The sequence below is a fragment of the Heterocephalus glaber genome, unplaced genomic scaffold, assembly GCF_053883595.1.
Source record: "Heterocephalus glaber isolate CG9 unplaced genomic scaffold, H.glaber_assembly_v1.0 deba00000546, whole genome shotgun sequence".
NCBI lineage: Eukaryota > Metazoa > Chordata > Mammalia > Rodentia > Bathyergidae > Heterocephalus > Heterocephalus glaber.
In genome coordinates this window covers 30,199,673-30,219,362 of record NW_028258147.1, presented here as the reverse complement: position 1 = coordinate 30,219,362, position 19,690 = coordinate 30,199,673, and the positions used below count along the sequence as shown (strand labels likewise).

Here is a 19,690-nt window from a genome sequence, read left to right as displayed (position 1 = left end):
TATGTTTAATTTGAGTAACTCTCCTCTTTTAAAGTATCTCTTGATTCTAAATCCACATCCTGATTTGCCCACTCTTGTTACCATTTTCTGCTGCCTGTTCTGAATTAATCCTTTGAGGTGGTCATTCCCCGGAAAGAAAAAAGGAAAATGAGAAGAGAGATGCAAAGCTGGGAATGTGAATGAAAGAGAATAGGAGAAAGCAGAGGGAAGGGATTATTAAGTAGAGTCTGCTTTCAGGAGGTGGATTGTATTTGAGCTGAGGAAGAAAGAAGAGGTAGAGGAAGAAGAGAAATACAAGCAAAAGGCACTCAAAGGTTATCCACTAATATCCCTGCTGAAGAATGAAAATCGCTTTTTGGAATAGAGCTCAATTTTTGGATTATTTTGATTCTCCGTCATACTTCATCTCAAAGAATTGGTATAATCTAAAAAGTGGTTAAAATTATTAAAACAGTTTCCACAGTAGAAAATTAAATGATTTTACTGTCAAATTTAGTGTTTAAACTGAGATAATTTGAATTATATTTCATATAGTGATCATGTCACCGGGATGTCTAAACATTCCTTGTAAAAGTAATAATCCCTGATTCTGATTTCTCATCAACAGAATACTGACTAAAGGTTAAGAATATTAGCCACCAATTGCTATTATTTGTAAAATCTAAAAAGATGGCTGGGTTCTTTTGAGGAATTTTTTGTTTAACAAATTCTCCTCTTTGGAACGATAAACTTTTAGGAAACTTTCTAAATATTTTTAAGGTAAATTTTCTGATCCAGAATATGTAATATAGTACTTAAAATATATTTGAAAGTGAAATAGTAATATGCTAGTGAATAAAAGTAAATATTTAATAAATTTCTTAATAAATATTAAGACAGTAAAAGATTATATTGCTTCATATGGTCAAATTTATTATCTATTATAATCAAATTGTCCTAGTCCACACTAGACTGGTTTTTAAATGAAGTCATATTAACAGTGTAAATCCTATTTCACTTAACTTAGGACCTCTGAGCTCTTCAAATTCTGACATTTTTTTTAAACTAAGCACTCTTTTAAAGGAAGATTTTGGTTATGTTAATGGAGAAGGTTGTAATGATTGCCTGAGAAGCTAAAAGCATTTTGGAAGAACTCCAGTGTCCACGCCCTCAATATCTGCAGCTTGGCCCCACCTCCCTGCAGAGCTGTTACTACTACATGCTGGCTTCAATTGCGGCAGGGCCGTTTTTTGGTGATGATACCCTCTAACCCTGAGCATTGCAGTGACTTCCAGAACTAGACAATCAGGTCAAGGAATATCTCATAAAGAAAAGGATGAGGGCCGGGGATGTAGCACAGTGGCATCGCCGTGCCTGCCTGGCAAGCACAAGGTCCTGAGTTTAATCCCCAGTACCGGAAAAAAAAAAGGCACAAAATTATTGTGTCCCCCAAGTGTATATTCCTTGTCTTAAGGAAGCCTAGGCAACAAGAAGCTGGTGCTCTACTGTCTTTCACAGTTCATAATAAACAAAGTCTCTATATTTTAGCAGTAGCATTCACATGTAAATGAAGCTCTGGAAGACCTCATTGCGTCCATCCAACACTGCTTAGGCTCAAACTTCTGTTTCAAGTTTGAAATATGATTGTCTTTACTTCAACACTGGACCAGATTACATTTCATCCAGAATAATTCCACACATAATCATTGTGCCTAGTGCTATGCTAACTACTGAGCCCACAATGATAAATATACCCTTTTCCTTGCCTTTAAGGAATTTGTTCCCTCTCCACTAGATACAAAGAAAAAATGAGACAACTGAAGTAGAATGCACAACATGGAAATGAAGTAATTAATGCATGGTTTACCCAGAATAGCAGCTTAATTCAGGCATCACCTGAATTAAGACAGTGTGAAAGACTAACGGTGGAACAGACATGGGGATGGAGAAGTTGGTTGGTGGAAAAGGCTTCTAGAAGTCTGAGTTTGCTCATGTGAGGAGGGAGGCGACCTCACATGAAGAATATCTACCTCAGGCTCCTGCAAATGTTCTGGGGATAGTTGGTGAACCACAGGTATGCCTAAGGCTGGTTTCTATTAGGCAGGAAAAACTGGAAACCTCTCTTGTCCTCATCCTTGCTGTGAAATGCAGCCAATTAAGTCAGTTATTGTTCATACAAGTGACTGAGTGCTGGTCATTTTTGGAGACAGTGTTCTTGGGGGAGAAATGAGCAACAAAAGCCATTGAAAAGCTTTTAGGGGTGCAGGAGACTGCAGCTTGAGGGTGGTTCAAGTAATGCAGGAATGAGCAGCAACTCTGTTAACCTCATTAAACTAAATCAAAATCATAAAGAAAATCTTACCTTTGCATATATATTTTTGTTATCCCACAAATAAAATATGTAGCTCAAAATCTGGCACAATGACTGTCTACACAAGGCTGAATATCTGTAGAAGAAACATATCTAAGAGAAGTTTGCATTCCCAGATGCTTGGCATCATGTAGTCAAAACATTCTGAATGTGTTTTTTAAATAGTTTTCCAGATGTGACAACTTTCAGTTAGCCATAGCCCTTGTCTATATTTTGCAAGGGGTTTGGAAAACTGAGATAGTTACTCAAATTATACAGGAAAATAGAACTCTTATTGCCTTCCTGGTTTGATTGCCTTGGGGAAAAAGTAGTTTAATTATCTTTTGACTTACTAACAATTTCTTCAACATGACATTGGATTTGACAAATATAAACACAGTAGAACTAATCCATAATACCTTGCATTTGTCATAGGAAAGATATCATTGTCACCAAGTTCTGCCATATTCTGACTTTGGAAGTAGCCAGATTATTTAGATAGAATTCAACTTCATTTTATGAGTGTTTTTTCAGTTTTTGACATTGGCTATTATTAATTCCATCAATTCGCCTACTATATTTTCATTTTAAGGCTTATATTCAAGAACATGGAATTAAACAAGGAAAATATAAATATATTTTATATAAATATAAAATATAGTAGAGATTTATTTTAACTTGAGTAAGATTTTCCCATAGCAATTCACATTCTTCAGTGAGAATTGTGTGCCATGTTAAACACTGGGTAGGATGTTTATATACACACACAGTAGGTGCAAAATATTCAATGACCTGCTTGAACTACAGGAAAAATTGCTCAGGAGCATTTGTATCTTGTGATTTTGCACAACCATTTCCTCTAGACCAGGAGATATTCTGTTTGTACTTAGGTTCCTTAGTAAGTAAACTTGCGTACTTTGTTGTTGATATGGTATTGTTGCCAGGTCTAAAACAAGAGAATGCTGGGTACCAAATTCTAAAGTGTCATGTACCAATCTAGTTGTCAAGAATTATCTTTCTGTGAACAATGTTCAATTAATTTCTAACTATTCCTAATTGCTCTTTGACATAGGTTACATATGATACATTAGAAAAACTATCAATGGGTAAATATAACAAGTTGTCATCTCCTTCTGAATTCTACAGTTAAGTTAAAGATAAAACAGGTGTCCTGTAATTGTTTTGGTAAAGAACTATCCCTAAGTGACATAAACTAATGCCAACTGTTTCAAAACAAATTTGAAAATCTCAAAGATGAAATTGTATCCCTTTAGGTTGCCAGCCAAAAGCACCTTGAAATTTCATCAGCATCAGTGGTATGAGGGTCAGATGATACTAAGAGGTAGCTTGTTGTTATATTTTTTTAATATTACAAGAACAAATTTGAATAGTTTTGACAGAAGACCTGTGGATTTTGACTGAAGTAATAGCTGAGAGAGTTATTCAGTGAATGTGACTTAGATTTGAAGGATCTATTTTGTAGGTGACTCGTAGGTTATAATAGTGGAGAGTTTGGGGATTTTCTGATCAGATTCCAATAAGCTGTATGCATCTTCACTCCTGCCTGACAATTCTCCTCCTCTCTTATTAGTTGATCTATTTGAAGTGGTAATTAGAAAAAGGAGTTTACTATGAGATAGGTTACATGGGATGTAGAAAAGAGTTTTAAATCTGTAGTCTGGCTAGATCATCAACTGTCTCCATATGACAGTAAAGAATTCATTTAACCTGGTTAGGAAAATCTATCATAGCAGATTATATTGTTAGGTGGAAGTAAGTAGAACAGAACTAGAGTGCAGTTTTAGAGCCAAAACACAGGATCAGGTGAACATGAGTTTGAGAGAGTATCGAGGCTGTGCATCTGGGAAGGATCAGAAGTGCATATGTGCATGCGATCTTGATTAGTGATGAACCACAGGAATTAGCTAACATCATGTGTAGCTGAAAGTGTTTAATTTACTATTTTCTCAAAATACTACAAGCTTATCAAATATTTATTGAACCTGTAGTAGACAGGATAATGTGCACCCAAACATATCCAGATTGTAATAACAGAAACCTTAAAATGCTACCTTGCATGGTAAAAGGAACTTTGCAAATGCGATCAGGTTAAGGATCTTGAGATGGAGAGACTGTGCTGGGTAAGCTGGATGGATGAATATAATCACAATTATCTTTATAAGTGAAAGAGGGAGACAAAAGTCACCTCAGAGAAGGAGAAGTGATAAAGGAGCAGTCAAGGGTTATGACGTGAAAAAAGCCTGGACCAGTCATCACTGGCTTTGACAATGGAAAGTGACCACGAGCTAAGAGTAACTTCTAGAGTGGCTCTAGAAGTTGGTCAGAAGGCACAGAAATTGATTCTCCCCTGGAGCCTCCAAGAAGGAATCTCTCTGCCTAGGTTCCCATTTTAGTCTTTCTAATCTCCAGAAATGTAAAATGAAAATTCTGTGCTGTTTTAAGACACTAAGGAGCGGTAATTTGTTACTGCAGCAGTAGGAAACTGGTAGTTCTCAGGAACTGTCCTGGGCACAAAGAACAACAGCAGAAACAAAAGAAACCTATCTCCCACTCCTGTGAAGTACACAAGCCTGATATGCCAGTTTCATTTTGCCCATGAAGAAATTCAACCAGATAGAATTAAATGATTTTCCTGCAAATGTCAGTCTTGGTTGCCAGTTCCTGAATCTTTCCACTACCTCAGCATCCTATGGGGAAGAAGAGAAGGAGGTTCCATCCTGCACCTCTCCCACAATCTTTGTATGTTATCCTAAGTGCTGTGCCACTGACCTCTGACCAAAGCTTCAAACAAATAGGTTCAACAAATTCTAACTATTAGTACTTCCAAAGGATCGTCTGTAGAATGCAGTCCTGCTTTGCATTCTGCAGAGTTGAAAATACGTACATCCATTAACTGTAAGGAACGTGGTCTTTTCTCTAGGGCAGTGTCTCTTAACTGCAATGAAGAAATCTTAGAAGAATTAAGTCACATGGACAAAATGGCATAGCTTGTAGTAAGAGAGTTCTTTCTAGAATGAGTTTCCTGAGCCCCTTTTCAGTGTCTGCCTCTTGTCTCCACAAACACCAGGGTGCCCTGATTCCAGCTGCTTTTGCAAAATCCAAGACAGGAGAGTGTCTTTCACTAACCTACTTCCCAGCACACAGTGTGGATTACAAAGGGAAATTAGCATGCAAAGAAATCCTTTGGAAACCAAAGGGGCCACTTTCCTTCTCTTGCTATATTATTTGGCTGGTCTCACTGTTGGTTTCATTTTCAAGTGTAGGGCTTGATTTAATAGAGACTGCCAACAACTGTGGATCTCATCAAATGCAGCTTTGAGCATGTAACTTTCAGTGTGGGGGAAGCTATAAGAAATATTCACGTTTTAGAGTGAACTGATAGGAATAAGGCAAAACATATTCAAAGGGAGCTGGAAAATCAAGCTTAGGGATCTTGTTTTGCAAGGCTGTTGAGTCACTTTGTGAAGTATTGCAGACCATTCATTATAATTTATCACACGGATACTCTGAGATTGGATGAAGCCCAAGCACAATGGAGTTAGATGCGTATTAAATTACCTCTTACTTGAAAGGAGGGTGGTCTCACTAGGGGAGGATGGAGTTCATTAGCAGGCTGAGAAGGTTTTTTTTTTTAACTCTTCGTTATCTGATTTCATATTGCTCCTGGTTCACCAGGATCTCTGGACATCTTTCTTTTTTAAACTCTTAGAGAGGTGCACTGGGCACTTAGTGAATTTACCAATCACTGATTTCAAAGATAAAATGTATACTATCATAACCTATAAACAAAACAGATTACTATGAAAACTGCTCTGGTTCATTAGGTAAAATAATCTTTTTGGGGGGGGAAATGGAGAAAAAATATACTGACCTTGTGTATTTTTATTTAGATTTGCACAGAGCAAAATAGTCCGTTCCATTTTACTGACATGTATTTAATAACATATATATATATATATGTATGTATTTAGGAATTTATGATCATATTTCTTCCAGCTGACCAGCACTATCAGCTACATTATTCAATGAAGGACATGGTTCAAGATAAGACTACTCACAGATGAGCTTTAAATTGCCTCCAGCACTGGGAATTTCAAACTCTATAGACCTGCCCCTTTAATTTGTGCATCTTAAATCTTATTAGAGTTTGGTTTTCCCCTGTAAACTAAGAAAAATCCCTGAAATTCTGTAAATGTATTCATTTAATCCTAAAAGAAATTTTATTCACACATTTGTCTTTTTTTCTTGGCTTACTATTTTGTCCTTTCTTCAATAAACTATCTCAGATTGAACTCTGGGGAATTTGATTCCAATTTATCTGTTGGTTTTTCTAAGCATAGTAAATGTTGTGTTAAGAGGGGATTTACTTCAGCTTAGAAGTAAACCCTCAGGACAGATTCCCTTCCCTCTCCACATGCAAGCTGCTCTCAGAGTTTGACTGTCTTGTGAAACATCGAAGACTCCTCAGTGGAAAAGGTGATGATGTAGAAATTGGAGGCTCGGTAAGTTTGGGGACTGGGTAACAATCACAAAAAATCAGTTTACCCTTGTCTCTTGCATAGATCTTGTAGCAAGCACTTAAACCCAATTTTTTTCTAGTCCTTTTCAAAGTAGCAGTTTGTCGATAGAACAGACATAGACACTGTTCTTACAGGTCATCTGGCTCATCTTTGTGCCTTAGGCATTAGCATATCTAAGTAATTCCAAGCCGAAAAAGAGATTTTTCAGGAGACTGCTTTGCCTCAGTGTCGCACTGCTTTGTTAGATGTAGGTCTTTATAGCCTACTTGCTTCCAAGAATTACATGGTTTGAAAGTGAGGAAGGACCCAACCTTGCTGAATTCTTTTATTTTCTTGCTAAATTTAGAATGACCCAACTGAGTTCATGGACTGTCATAGCTGGCAAAGCCACCACAGTTAACTCAGTAACTCAGTAACTAACCATATGAAGAGACTGTGAGGAGTGGAACACTTTTTTTCTTTCTCTTTTTAATGGTTGCCCCATGATTTCTGACCTAAGTGGCTTGGTAATGATTTAGTGTGGGATATTCCATGATTCTTTGGGTGGATCCTCCACAGATTAATTTATCTTACCGGTAGGGGGTTGTTGAGTGACATATGGAAACTACATTTTCTTCCTTTTCAGCCTCTGCAAGCACAAAACCTGAATCCTAAAACATCCAGAAAGAAATTGTCCAAAGCAGGACACAAAGTTTATCACACAACTGTTTTCTTGCCAGTATAACAGTTATAAATCTGATAATCCTATTCATTATTGCATTTATAAAAAGAATTCCTGATTACTGAATGTTTCTATTGGATGTTATAGCTGAAGGCCATCATTGCCTTTTTTTTTAATGTGGTCAAAGAAGTCACTAAAATGACTTTCTTTTTTTTTTAAATACTTACTCTATCAAGGTTGAGGAGGTGGTACCATATTTCTGAATGCTGTGTTTGCCCCCTTCACAAGGACTTAGTATTTATTCAATAAAAATAAATTTAATTTGTGGCTACACTTCAAGTAAGATGGCTTGATGGTAAAAGCGGAGCAGCCCTGGATTTAGAGAAGTCGTGTGGCTGAATCCCTTAGCAGCACTTTCATGTGGCTGGGTGAGCCATTCTCAAAAACCCGAAGTGTTTTTGAAGATACTAAACTGGAGACGTTCAAAATTCTTCCCTCCCTTTCTGCTATTAATCTTTCATGTTTTAACAAGCGCTGAAGTTAATGCTCCCTACATCCTTTCCTGTCAATTAGAACTCTTTTCTTTGGCAAATGAAGTAATCTGTTCTCTCTAGTTCATACTCACATAAATCAAAGGGGGCAGATGTCAATACATGCCATATCTAAATATCAATATCAACTTCCTTTTTTTTAATTAAGCGGGAGTTAGCCATTTGGTTTGAAGGAAGCTGATGCTTTTTAACATACAAAAACAATTCATAAATTCATCTCTTCCTCTTTTTTTGTCCCTGGAAAGCAAAAGTTAGCTTTCAAGTTGCACCACATGTCTATTCCAGCCTAGGCATAGCAACTTGGATTTCATATTTCCAACAGGAAAGACAAAATAAAGCTTAGGAAATGGTCGGGAGTCCATACCCAAAGTAGATTTTTGATCCAAGAGTGTTTCAGTGAGCATTTTGATCAGATATGGCAGCATGTTCCCACCTGGTTATATCTATTGTAAATTTTTTAGTAACAAACTCATAAAAATTGGACAGTCATGTGGATATGGATAGACAAACATCCAAACATTACTGTGTTACAATCTTTCACCAACTGAGCTCAATACTTCAAACTCTTGGATCGTTTTCTTGTTTTGTTTCAGCTCAGAAAATTTTGTAAGACCTAAAAAAATCTGTTTGCCCATCCTGATCCTAAGATGTAGGGGAAAAAGGAAACCCAAATCAAAGGACATTCTACAAAGTACTCCTCAAACATCCAAGAACATCAGAACAAAGGAGAAAAAACTGTCACAGCCTGGAGACCTAAGGAGACAGGATGACCATGTGTAATGTGGTCTTGTAGATGGGATCCTAGAACAGGAAAAAGACATTAGGTACAAATGAAGGACATCTGAATAAAATACGAGCTTTAGTTAGTAATAATGTATCACCATTGCTTCTTTAGTTGTAACAAATTTACTATACTAACTATACTATACTGGAATACTAACTGTACTATACTAACTATACTGTTACTATACTAACAATAGAAATGACATTAACAATAGTGAAAACATAGTGTGAAGTATATATGACTTATATATCTAACAAACTTTTCTTTTACAAACTAAGAAATAGAAATTCCCAACCTGCCCTGCTGAGTAGCACCGGGTGAGTCACAACTAGCTGGATACTGAGCAGAAGCTAGGTTTTAGTGCACTGTGTATTTGATGGGCTGAGGCAGTTACTTTCTAAGAATGGCTTCACATTGTGAAGAACTTGCTAACCAAGATTGTCCACCTTGCCGCTGGGTAGTTTTTAGTGAGAATGTTAAAAAACAATTGTGTGTGTGTGTGTGTATGTGTGTGTGTGTGTGTAAACTCATTCTACATGAATTTTGGGTATATGTCTTGCATTTTAAGACTCTGTAAGGTATGTGCTTTACATTTTAAGACTTGCATTTTAAAACTCTGTAAGACTGCTTTCCAAGAACAGGTAAGGGCAAAATTCACCTCAAATTTTTCATGTATGTTCGCTTTTGAATTTTTTTTTAAAAAACACAGGCCATCATTTTCTTAATTTGCAAAATGCAACAAATTTCCTATGTTTTTCCCAAAAAGCATATTGTTAGAAAATGCAGATATACATATTATTTTATATTTCTTGAGCTCAGAAGAATGTTCCCCAAGCTCTGTATCTATATCTGTAAACAGGAAATGTCCTGTTCAGTAAAGTACACAGGGACACTATTCCTTTTTCACAACAATCAGTAACAATTCACATAATTATTTGGGGTGACACTCATTTAGAAGAATTTGTTGGACTATAGTAGCATTTCTGGTCTAGTTGCATAGTGACAAGACAAAAACAAAGCAATTTTCTCCCAAAACAGTGCTAATAAACTCAGAACTTGTCAGGAGTGACCCACTTGGTGTCCCAGATGCTAGCTGTTCAGTAGACTCATGAAATGATTAGTTGGTCTCAATCAGTTCTCAGCAGGAAGACCCACCTCATGGTAAATATCTCCACTATTGGTACTAATTAGCTCTGTTGTCACCTGTCACAACTGATAGGCTGGGAGCTGAGTGAGGGGCAGGATCTCTATACCAGCAGCAAAAACCCAACTGGAGACGGGTCAGAGATGCACTGGCAAGGCCACTGCAGCAAACAGGAAGCCCACAGTGCTGTCTGCCATGTGGGGATGCCAGAGATGAGGTAATCAGAGAGGGCATTGTGAATCCCAAAGAGAAAATGCATCTGCATTCAGTTAATGCAGGTATTCACGGTAGATTGGCTGTGAAGTCAGCCAGGCTGTACTTCAAATCTGGGCTTTGCCATTTTCTATTCATTTGATTTTAAGCCAGTAGCTTTAACCACTCTGACCTTGGGTTTCCTAATCTGAAAAAAAATGGAGGCAAAATTACCCACCTAATTGGACTGATATACAGTGGATTCTTGACTTACTATCTCAATTGGTTCCACAGGGCTGGTTGTAACTAAGTCAGTAGAGCTGACATCTGGATGTTTACCTGGGTACCCGCTATAGATAACAAGAGACAGATGAATCTTCCATTAACCTAATTAACCCAAGTTGTTGGTATGTCAGGCTGGTCGTAACTTGAGGGTTTACTGTACCCATATGTTATCACATGCTTGAAACTTAGTAGGTACTCAAAAACATTGACTTAACTCCCACAACCACATAGTCCTATAACCTGGAGTGATAGGATAATGTCATTAGCCATCCTAACAATAAACAAGAAAACTCCAAAATATCCAGTGTCCCATGGATAGTGATGCTGAAGGGAAGTTGGGGCCTAAGCCTTTCCTAAGAGTCTAATCATTTCAGTAAAGAGGGCAAGCAAGGCAATACACACACACACACAGCAAATAGCTATTGAAAGAAAGTAAATAATGCATTCTAGCAAAGAACTGTAGATTTCACAGTTGGGCCCATTGTGAAAATGGAACATGAGTCCACAAAGGGAATATCTCAGGCATGGGCCTAGACTGTGCATAAGCAAACTCACTTACAATGATACTGGGCAATATTCTATGAGGTCATTGTTTTACTATTAGTTTTTCCAAATTTCTCCATGGTGGGAATCACCTGGGTTATTGTAAAATCCAGAGCTCACCATTCCTCTTCCCTGAAAATTCTTATTCAGTAGATTCAAACTGGGACCCAGGAATCCATGTCTGTTTTTTGTAACTAACAAGTTAAAATTTTATGTATTTGTGGTATAAAACATGACATTTTGCTATAACAAAGACAACATATGCATTACCTCACATACTTTTTGTATGTATAGTAAGAACATTTAAAATATATTTTTCTAGCAATTTTCAAATACACACTGTATTGTCAGTTGTAGTCACTGTTACATTGAATAGGTCACTTAAATTTCTTCCTCCAATCTAACTGAAATTTTCTGGCCTTTGAAACTTTGCCTACTAGCTCCTGAATTTCCCCACCCTCTAAAAAGTGGTCTGTAAGGGTTGGGGATTTAGCTCAGGGGCACTATGCCTGCCTCACAAGTGCAAGGTCCTGAGTTTGATCCCTGGTACTAAAAAAAAAAAAAAAAAGTAGTTGTATTTTTAAGGAATTTTCCAAATGTTTATATTCAGATAAGTTTGAGAAACATTAATTTAAAATAGTGTTCTTCACACTTGACTACAAGGGGGCCTTAGAAAATATTGATGCCTGATTTCTATCCTCAGAAATTCTGATTTAATTGTTATGGAATGTGGCCTGAGCATCGGGGATATATTTTAAAGCTTTCTGGTTGATGTTAAACCACAAGCAAATTTAAAGTGATACTAATTTAGAAAATAGCCTAAATGGTACCTATAAATTATAAATAAGTAATAATCTGATGGAAAGTCATTTCACAGATCAGTAGATTCCAACTTTAATTCAAGATTTGAAGGGTTGGGCTGAAGCTCCACTCCCAGCACAGAGAAGGAGGCTTCCAGGCCACCACAACACTGCTCCCAGCTCAGAGGAGGCGGCTTCCAGGCTGCTGTACCACTGCCCCCAGAGCTGAGATAAATAGCACAGGCGTCAAAAGCACCCCCACCCATCAAAATGAGAAGATACATAAACAAGCCTCAAAACTACACTTCCAGATCACCTACAGCAACTCCAAAGGGAAACGACATGGAACACTCTGATATTGAACCACCTGGACCCCGTGAACTGGCAATAAAAAAGGACCTAGAAAAAATGAAATCAGAAATAATATCTCATATAACAGCAGAGATTGTGCCCATAATGCAAGATATGATTAATAAATCTAGAGAGGACACAGATAAAAAAAATAGAGGAGAGGAGGAACACGATGGAATCCCAACATAGGAAACAAATGGAATCCATAAAACAGCTGCAAATAGATTCCCAGGAGATTAAAAACTTCGTTGAAAGTTTACACAACAAAATGAGCCAATGTGAGGACAGAATTTTAGATATACAAGATAAGATTGCAATTAGTGACCAGGAAAAGAAAAAATTCTTTAAAATTGTAAGGGACCATGAGAAATCAATCCAGTAGCTGCCAGACGATGCAAAGAAGAATAACATAAGACTAATCGGAGTCAAGGAAGAAACAAGAGAGTGTGGAGATGACATAAAAACCTGTTCACAGAAGTGATGGCAGAAAACTTCCCAAGCAGGGGAAAAGAACTTGATATACAGATAAGTGAGGCATATAGGACTCCAACTAGCCTTGATCAAAAAAAAAATCTAAAAATAGGCATATAATTGTTAAGATTCCAGAAACCCAACAGAAGAACAAAATTATACAAACAGTTAGAGAAAAGAAACAAATCACATACAAAGGAAACTCTGTCAGAATCACAGCAGTCTTCTCAATGAAAACCCTCAAGGCAAGAAGAGCATCCAATGAAGAATTCCAAGCACTAAAGGAAAACAGCCTCCAACCCAGATTGATATACTCTGCAAAACTATCTTTAAAAATTGATAGAGAAATAAGATATTTTCATGACAAAGAGCACCTTAGGAACTTCATGAATACCAAACTAGGACTCCAAAAAATTTTAGACAATATCGTACGAAAAGACAATGAGGATCACAACCCCAGGAAGCCCAGCAGAATGAATCCATTGGGAACAACAAGAAATTAGATGCAAAGGGGGAAAATCCAACAAAAAGAAAAAGAGAAAAACTCATGACAATGATAAGTCAATATGTGTCAGTTCCAACCATCAATGTTAATGGTCTCAATTCACCAATCAAAAGAAACAAACTGGCAGAATGGCTGAAGAAGCAAGATCCGACAATATGCTGCATACAAGAAACACACATAATTCATAAAGAAACTCATAGGCTGAAAGTTAAAGAGTGGAAAACAATACTCCATGAAATAGGAACTGAAAAAAAGCAGGAGTAGCTATACTCTTTGTAGATCAAATGGATTTCTAACCAACACTGATTAAGAGAGACAAAGAAGAACACTACATCCTTATAAAGGGAATTATCTAAGAGGAAGAGATAACAATCATAAATACATATGCACTAAACACTAGTGTGCCCAACTATATAGCAAATACTAATGGACATGAAAAATCAAAAAAAGCATTAATACAATAGTAGTGGGGCACCTCAATTTCCCACTCTCACAAATAGATAGATCAACTAGACAAAAAACAAGCAACAAAATACTAGAACACAATCAAACTCTTCAATAAATGAACTTAACAGATGTTTACAGACTGTTCCACCCCACAAAATCAGAATGCACATTCTTCTCAGCTGTACACGGGTTGTTCTCCAAAATACACCACATGCTCACACATAGAACATGTTTAAGTAAGTGCAAAGGGACTGAACTTATCCCCTGTATATTATCAGACCATAGTGTGATGAAATTGGAGATCAATAGTAAAAGAAACCACAAGAATTTCATAAACACATGGAAATTGAACAAGACACTTCTGAATAACCAATGGGTCACAGAGGAAATTAAAGAAGAAATTAGTCAGTTCCTACAACTAAATGATAATGACAATACAACATATCGGAATCTATGTGACACAATGAAAGCAATGTTATCAGGGAAATTCATAGCACTGAATGCTCATATTAGGAAAACAGAATGAGTGCAATTAAACAACCTGATTCTGAACCTCAAGCTTCTAGAAAAAGTGGAGGAGGACAACCCCAAAGCTCACACAAGGGAGGAAATTATAAAGATCAGAGCAGAAATCAATTCAATGGAGACTAAGAGAACAATACAAAAAAATCAATGAAGCCAAAAGTTGGTTCTTTGAAAGAATAAACAAAATTGACAAACCCTTACCCAATCTTATCGGGAAAGGGAAAGAAAAGGTCGAAATCCATGCAATTAGGAAGGAAAAGGATGAAATTACAATAGACCCAGCAGAAATTCAGAGGATCATTAATACCTACTTTGAGAACCTATACACCAAAAAGATGGAAAACACAGAAGAAATGGACAGATTCCTAGATATTTATGAATTACCAACATTGAATGAAGAAGACCTAAAAATGCTAAACAACCCAATATCAATCAATGAAATTGAAAACATAATTAATAACTTACCAACTAAGAAAAGCCTGGGCCCTGATGGCTTCACTGCTGAATTCTACAAGACATTTAGAGAGGAACTACTGCCACTACTGTTTAAACTCTTCAATGAAATTGAAAGGAAGCAATACTCCCAAATGCATTCCTGGAAGCAAGCATCACCTTGATCCCCAAAGCAGAGAAAGACCCAACTGAAAAAGAGGACTATAGGCCAATCTGACTAATGAACATAGATGCAAATATCCTTAATAAGATACTGGCAAATAGAATGCAGAATATCATCAAGAAGATCATACACCCTGACCAAGTGGGATTTATACCAGAGATGGAGGGAAGTTTCAACATATGCAAATCAATCAATATCATACACTATATCAATAGAGTCAAGGACAAAAACCATATGATCATCTCAATAGATGCAGATAAAGCATTTGACATAATTCAACATGAATTTATGATAAAAACCCTTAAAAAATTGGAGTACACAGTCTCTACCTCAATATGATAAAAGCCACCTATGGAAAACCAACAGCCAATGTCATACTAAATGTTCAAAAATTGAAATTCTTCACACTAAAATCAGGAACAAGACAAGGATGTCCACTATCAGCACTCCTGTTCAGTATACTTTTGGAAACATTAGCCATGACAGTTAGACAAGAGAAAGAGATAAAAGGAATAAAGATAGGAAATGAAGAAGTCGAATTGTCATTATTTGCAGATGACTTGATACTCTATATAGAAGACCCCAAGAACTACACCAAAAGTCTTCTAGACTTAATAACCAAATTCAGTCAAGTAGCTGGTTACAAGGTCCACACACAAAAATCAATAGCTTTCCTCTACACCAATGACAGACTCACTGAGAGAGAAATAGGGCAAATAATTCCTTTCACAATAGCATCCAAAAATCTGAACTACCTAGGAATCAACCTAACGAATGAAATCAAAGACCTCTTCTCTGAAAACTGTAGCACTCTGAAAAGAGAGATTGAAGATGATATCAGAAAATGGAAAGACATCCCTTACTCCTGGGTAGGAAGAATCAACATAGTGAAAATTACCATCCTTCCAAAACTGCTATGTAGATTCAATGCAATCCCAATTGAAATCCCAGCAGCATACTTCATGGACCTTGAGAAAACAATCCAAAAATTCATTTGGAACAAGAAGAGACCCAGAATAGCAAAAGCAATTCTAGGTAACAGACATGGCAGGGGGTATCACAATCCCCAATTTGAAACTCTACTACAAAGCTACTGTGATAAAAACAACATGGTACTGGCAAAGAAACAGACCTGAGGACCAGTGGAACAGATTAGAAGATGCAGGAAACAACGCCAGACACTCTCAGCTATCTTATCTTCGACAAAGGATCCAAACACCCTCACTGGAGGAAAGATAGCTTCTCTAATAAATGAACCTGGAAAAATTGGGTTTCAACTTGCCAAAGATTAAAACTAGACCTGTATCTCTCACCATGCACTAAACTAAAATCAAAATGGATTAAAGATCTAAATATTAAAACAGAAATGGTGAACCAGCTGGTACAGAGGTTAGGTAGAACTTTTAAAGACATTGGTGTAGGAAAAGATTTTATGAACAAAACCTCAGTTGCCTGTGAACTACCACAATCAACAAGTGGGATCTCTTCTTACTAAAAAGCTTCTGCACAGCAAGAGAAACCACCAACAGAGTGAAGAGACAACCCACAAAGTGGAAAAAAATCTGCACCTGCTGTTCCTCAGACAGAGGTCTACTATCTAGCATCTATAAAGAACTTAAAAAAAATCAGACCTCCCACATTTAAAGACCCAATCCAAAAATGGGCATCTGAAATGAACAGACATTTCTCAGACAAAGAAGTAGAAATAGTGAATAAACATATGAAAAAATGTTCAACATCACTGGTCATTCCAGAGATACAAATGAAAACAACACTGAGATTCCACCATGCCACAGAAGGAATGGCTGTTATCATGAAATCAAGCAATAACAATTGCTGGCAGGGCTGTGGGGAAGGAGGAACACTGCTCCACTGCTGGTGGGAGTGTAGACTGGTGCAACCACTGTGGAAATCAGTATGAAGGTACCCCAAGGAACTAGAACTGGAAGTCCCGTTTTACCCAGCTATTCCCCTGCTGGGTATCTTCCCCAAAGAATTTAAAGAATCATACCACAGTAATCTATGTGCACCCATGTTCATAGCAGCACAGTTTGTGATAGCTAAAACTTGGAAACAGCCCAAATGCCCATAAACTGGAGACTGGATAAAGAAAATGTGGGTTTTTAAAAATATATAAAATGGAGTACTACTCAGCCATATAAATGAGAAATTGGAGACATTTATAGCTAAATGGATGCACATTGAGGGGATACTCTTAAGTGAAATAAATAGGACACACGTGTAAATGCCAAACAGTGTCTCTAGTGTGAGAAACTAAAAATGTAAGTAAAGACTAAAATGTATAATAGATAATGTGAAATAGGAAGAAAAGGGGCAAAGAAGAAGGGAAAGTGGGAAGGTAGGGGTAGGGGAAAGGAAAGAAGGGAATGGAATTAATATGAGAAAATGAAAAAATGGAAACAAAGTCTTTGCAAATAGGGAGGGATGGAGGGGTTGAACGGAGGGCAGGGGAAGGGGGAAAAATAAGAACCAAGAGAGATTATGTAAAGGTGTAAATTCCCAATGATGAATGTCATTATATTGTACACCTAAAATGTACCGATAAAATTAAATTTAAAAAAAGATTTGAGGGGTTGTTCAAGAATAAGAACTCAAAAGAGTTATACCACACAACAATTTAGTAAGACAACTTTCCAATCTAGATCATCAAGATAAGACCAGAATTTGTGTCCGGCTTCTGTAAGAAAGATTTATTGCAAAATTAGGAGTTCTCTGGATATTCATTGTCTCTGGAGGTGTTTCTTCAAATTAGGAATAAAATCATTCCTAACTTTATATAGGGGCATGTTGCTCATCAAAGTCTTTAAACTGCACTACCTAATTTGACTCTTCAAAAATCCCCAGGGACAAGAGGCAATGAAAATATTCTGTAGATGAGACAAGAAGACTTCACACACATCAGGATAACTACTATTTATAAAACAAGAAAAAAACCCAAGAAATAAGTATTGGCAAAGATACAGTGAAACTGTAATGCTTGCACTGTTAGCTGAGTATAAAATGGTATAGGCACTATAAAAACTGATCCTTCAAAAAATTAAAATAGAACTATCAATATGGCCCAGGGATACCACTTATGGATATATACCCAAAACAATGAAAAGCAGAATATCAAAGAGGTATTTGTGCATCCATGTTCTCAGAAGCATTATTTACAATAGCCAAGCAGAGAAACCAACCCAAATGTATCTTGACAGATCAGGGATCAATAAACATGAATGAAGTTATTCAGCCTTAACAAAAAAGAAATTTTACACATACTTAAATATAGATAAACTATGAGGACAATAAGCTAAATGAAACAAGCCAGTCACAAAAAGATAAATGCAGTATGATTGATTTCACTTATATGTGGTACCTAGAGTTGTCAAATTCAGACAGAAAATAGAATGGTGGTTATCAAAATGAAGGGATGTGGAAGAAACTAGGAGTTAGTGTTTGATGGGAACAGAGTTTCAGCTGGGGAAGATAAAAATTTTCTTGCAATAGTGGTGATGTTTGCACAACAATGTGAGTATACTTAATGCCACTCATTGTATACTTAGAAATGGTTATGATGGTTTTATTTTGGTTTGGGTTTTGGTTTTTGAGACAGGATCTTGCTAAGTATTCAGGCTGCCCTTGAACTGAGTATGTAGCCCAGGCTGGTCTCAAACTTATGGCAATTCTCTTGCCTCAGCCTCCTGAGTACTAGGACTATGGGCATGCAACACCATCCTCAGAAGGTAAATTTTATGAATATTTCACCCAAATATTTTAAATAAATAAATCATTCCAAAATGTGCCCAAAACAAGCCAATAGGGCCAGGGATTTAGCTCAGTGGTTTCGCTACCTGCTGCGCAAGGGCAAGGACCCAAGTTCGATCCCCGGTACCCAAAAACAAAACAAAACAAAAAAACAAGCCAATAAATAAAAACAGCATGAGGCTTAGAGGATTCACACAGCCAGTAGATATTAGAGTAGAAAGTAAATTCTTGGCACTCCAAGTTTACTAATCTTCCCTTCCTACCTCATCACCTTGCAAGGGTAGAAATTGAAGGTAATACTGAGAAAGAAGTCAAGGGAAATGAATAGTTGTCGAGGAAACAGTGATCAAAGTAGTCAAGACATTTGTTCAGTATGCTCCATGAGCTCAGAAACATGTCTGCACACTGTTTTTTTACAAAACTTGATATATATTTACATACCATTAATTCACCCTTTAAAATCTACCACCCTGTGATTTTTTTTTGTTGAGTATTCACAAAGCTGTGCAATTAGGACTTATCCTTTGATGACTCATTTCACTTAGACAATGCTTTTGAGCCTCACCCATGTTATATCCTGCATCAGTACTTCATTCCTGTTTTTTGCTGAACAACATTCATCCATTCTTCACTCGATGGACATTTGAGTTGTTTCTACTTTTTGACTATTATGAATAATATCATTAAGGACATTAATGTACAATATTTTGTGCACCTATCTGTTTGGTTATCCTAGGTATATATCTGAGAGTGGAATTGCTGGATTGTATGATAACTATATTTAATAATTTTTTCTTGGGGAAATAAGTTTTATTTTTAAAAACTGATATAAAAATTGTATATATTTACCGTAAACAACTTGATGTTTTCAAATATATCCACACTATGGTATGGCTAGTCAAGCTAATTAACATATGCATAACCTTACATCGTTAACATTCTTTGTGGCAAGAGTAGTTTCTACTTTCTTGGCAATTTTCAAATATGCAACACATGTTGATATTAACATATAGTTACTATGTTGTACAACAAAGGAAATTTGTATCCTTTGACCAACATTTTACTGATCTCTATTCCTTCTCCATCCCAGTCCCTGGTAACCTACTGTTCTATTCAGCTTCTTTGGGTTGAACTTCTTTAGATTCCATATATATGTGAGATTGCATGGTATTTATCT

General features: G+C 36.7%; 1 protein-coding gene across 7 annotated transcripts in view; it reads left to right on the top strand.

The window, feature by feature from the left end:
* Dync1i1 (dynein cytoplasmic 1 intermediate chain 1) overlaps positions 1 to 19,690 on the top strand; it is a 339,717-nt gene that overhangs the window by 237,933 nt on the left and 82,094 nt on the right. The gene's annotated exons all lie outside the window — the stretch shown is intronic.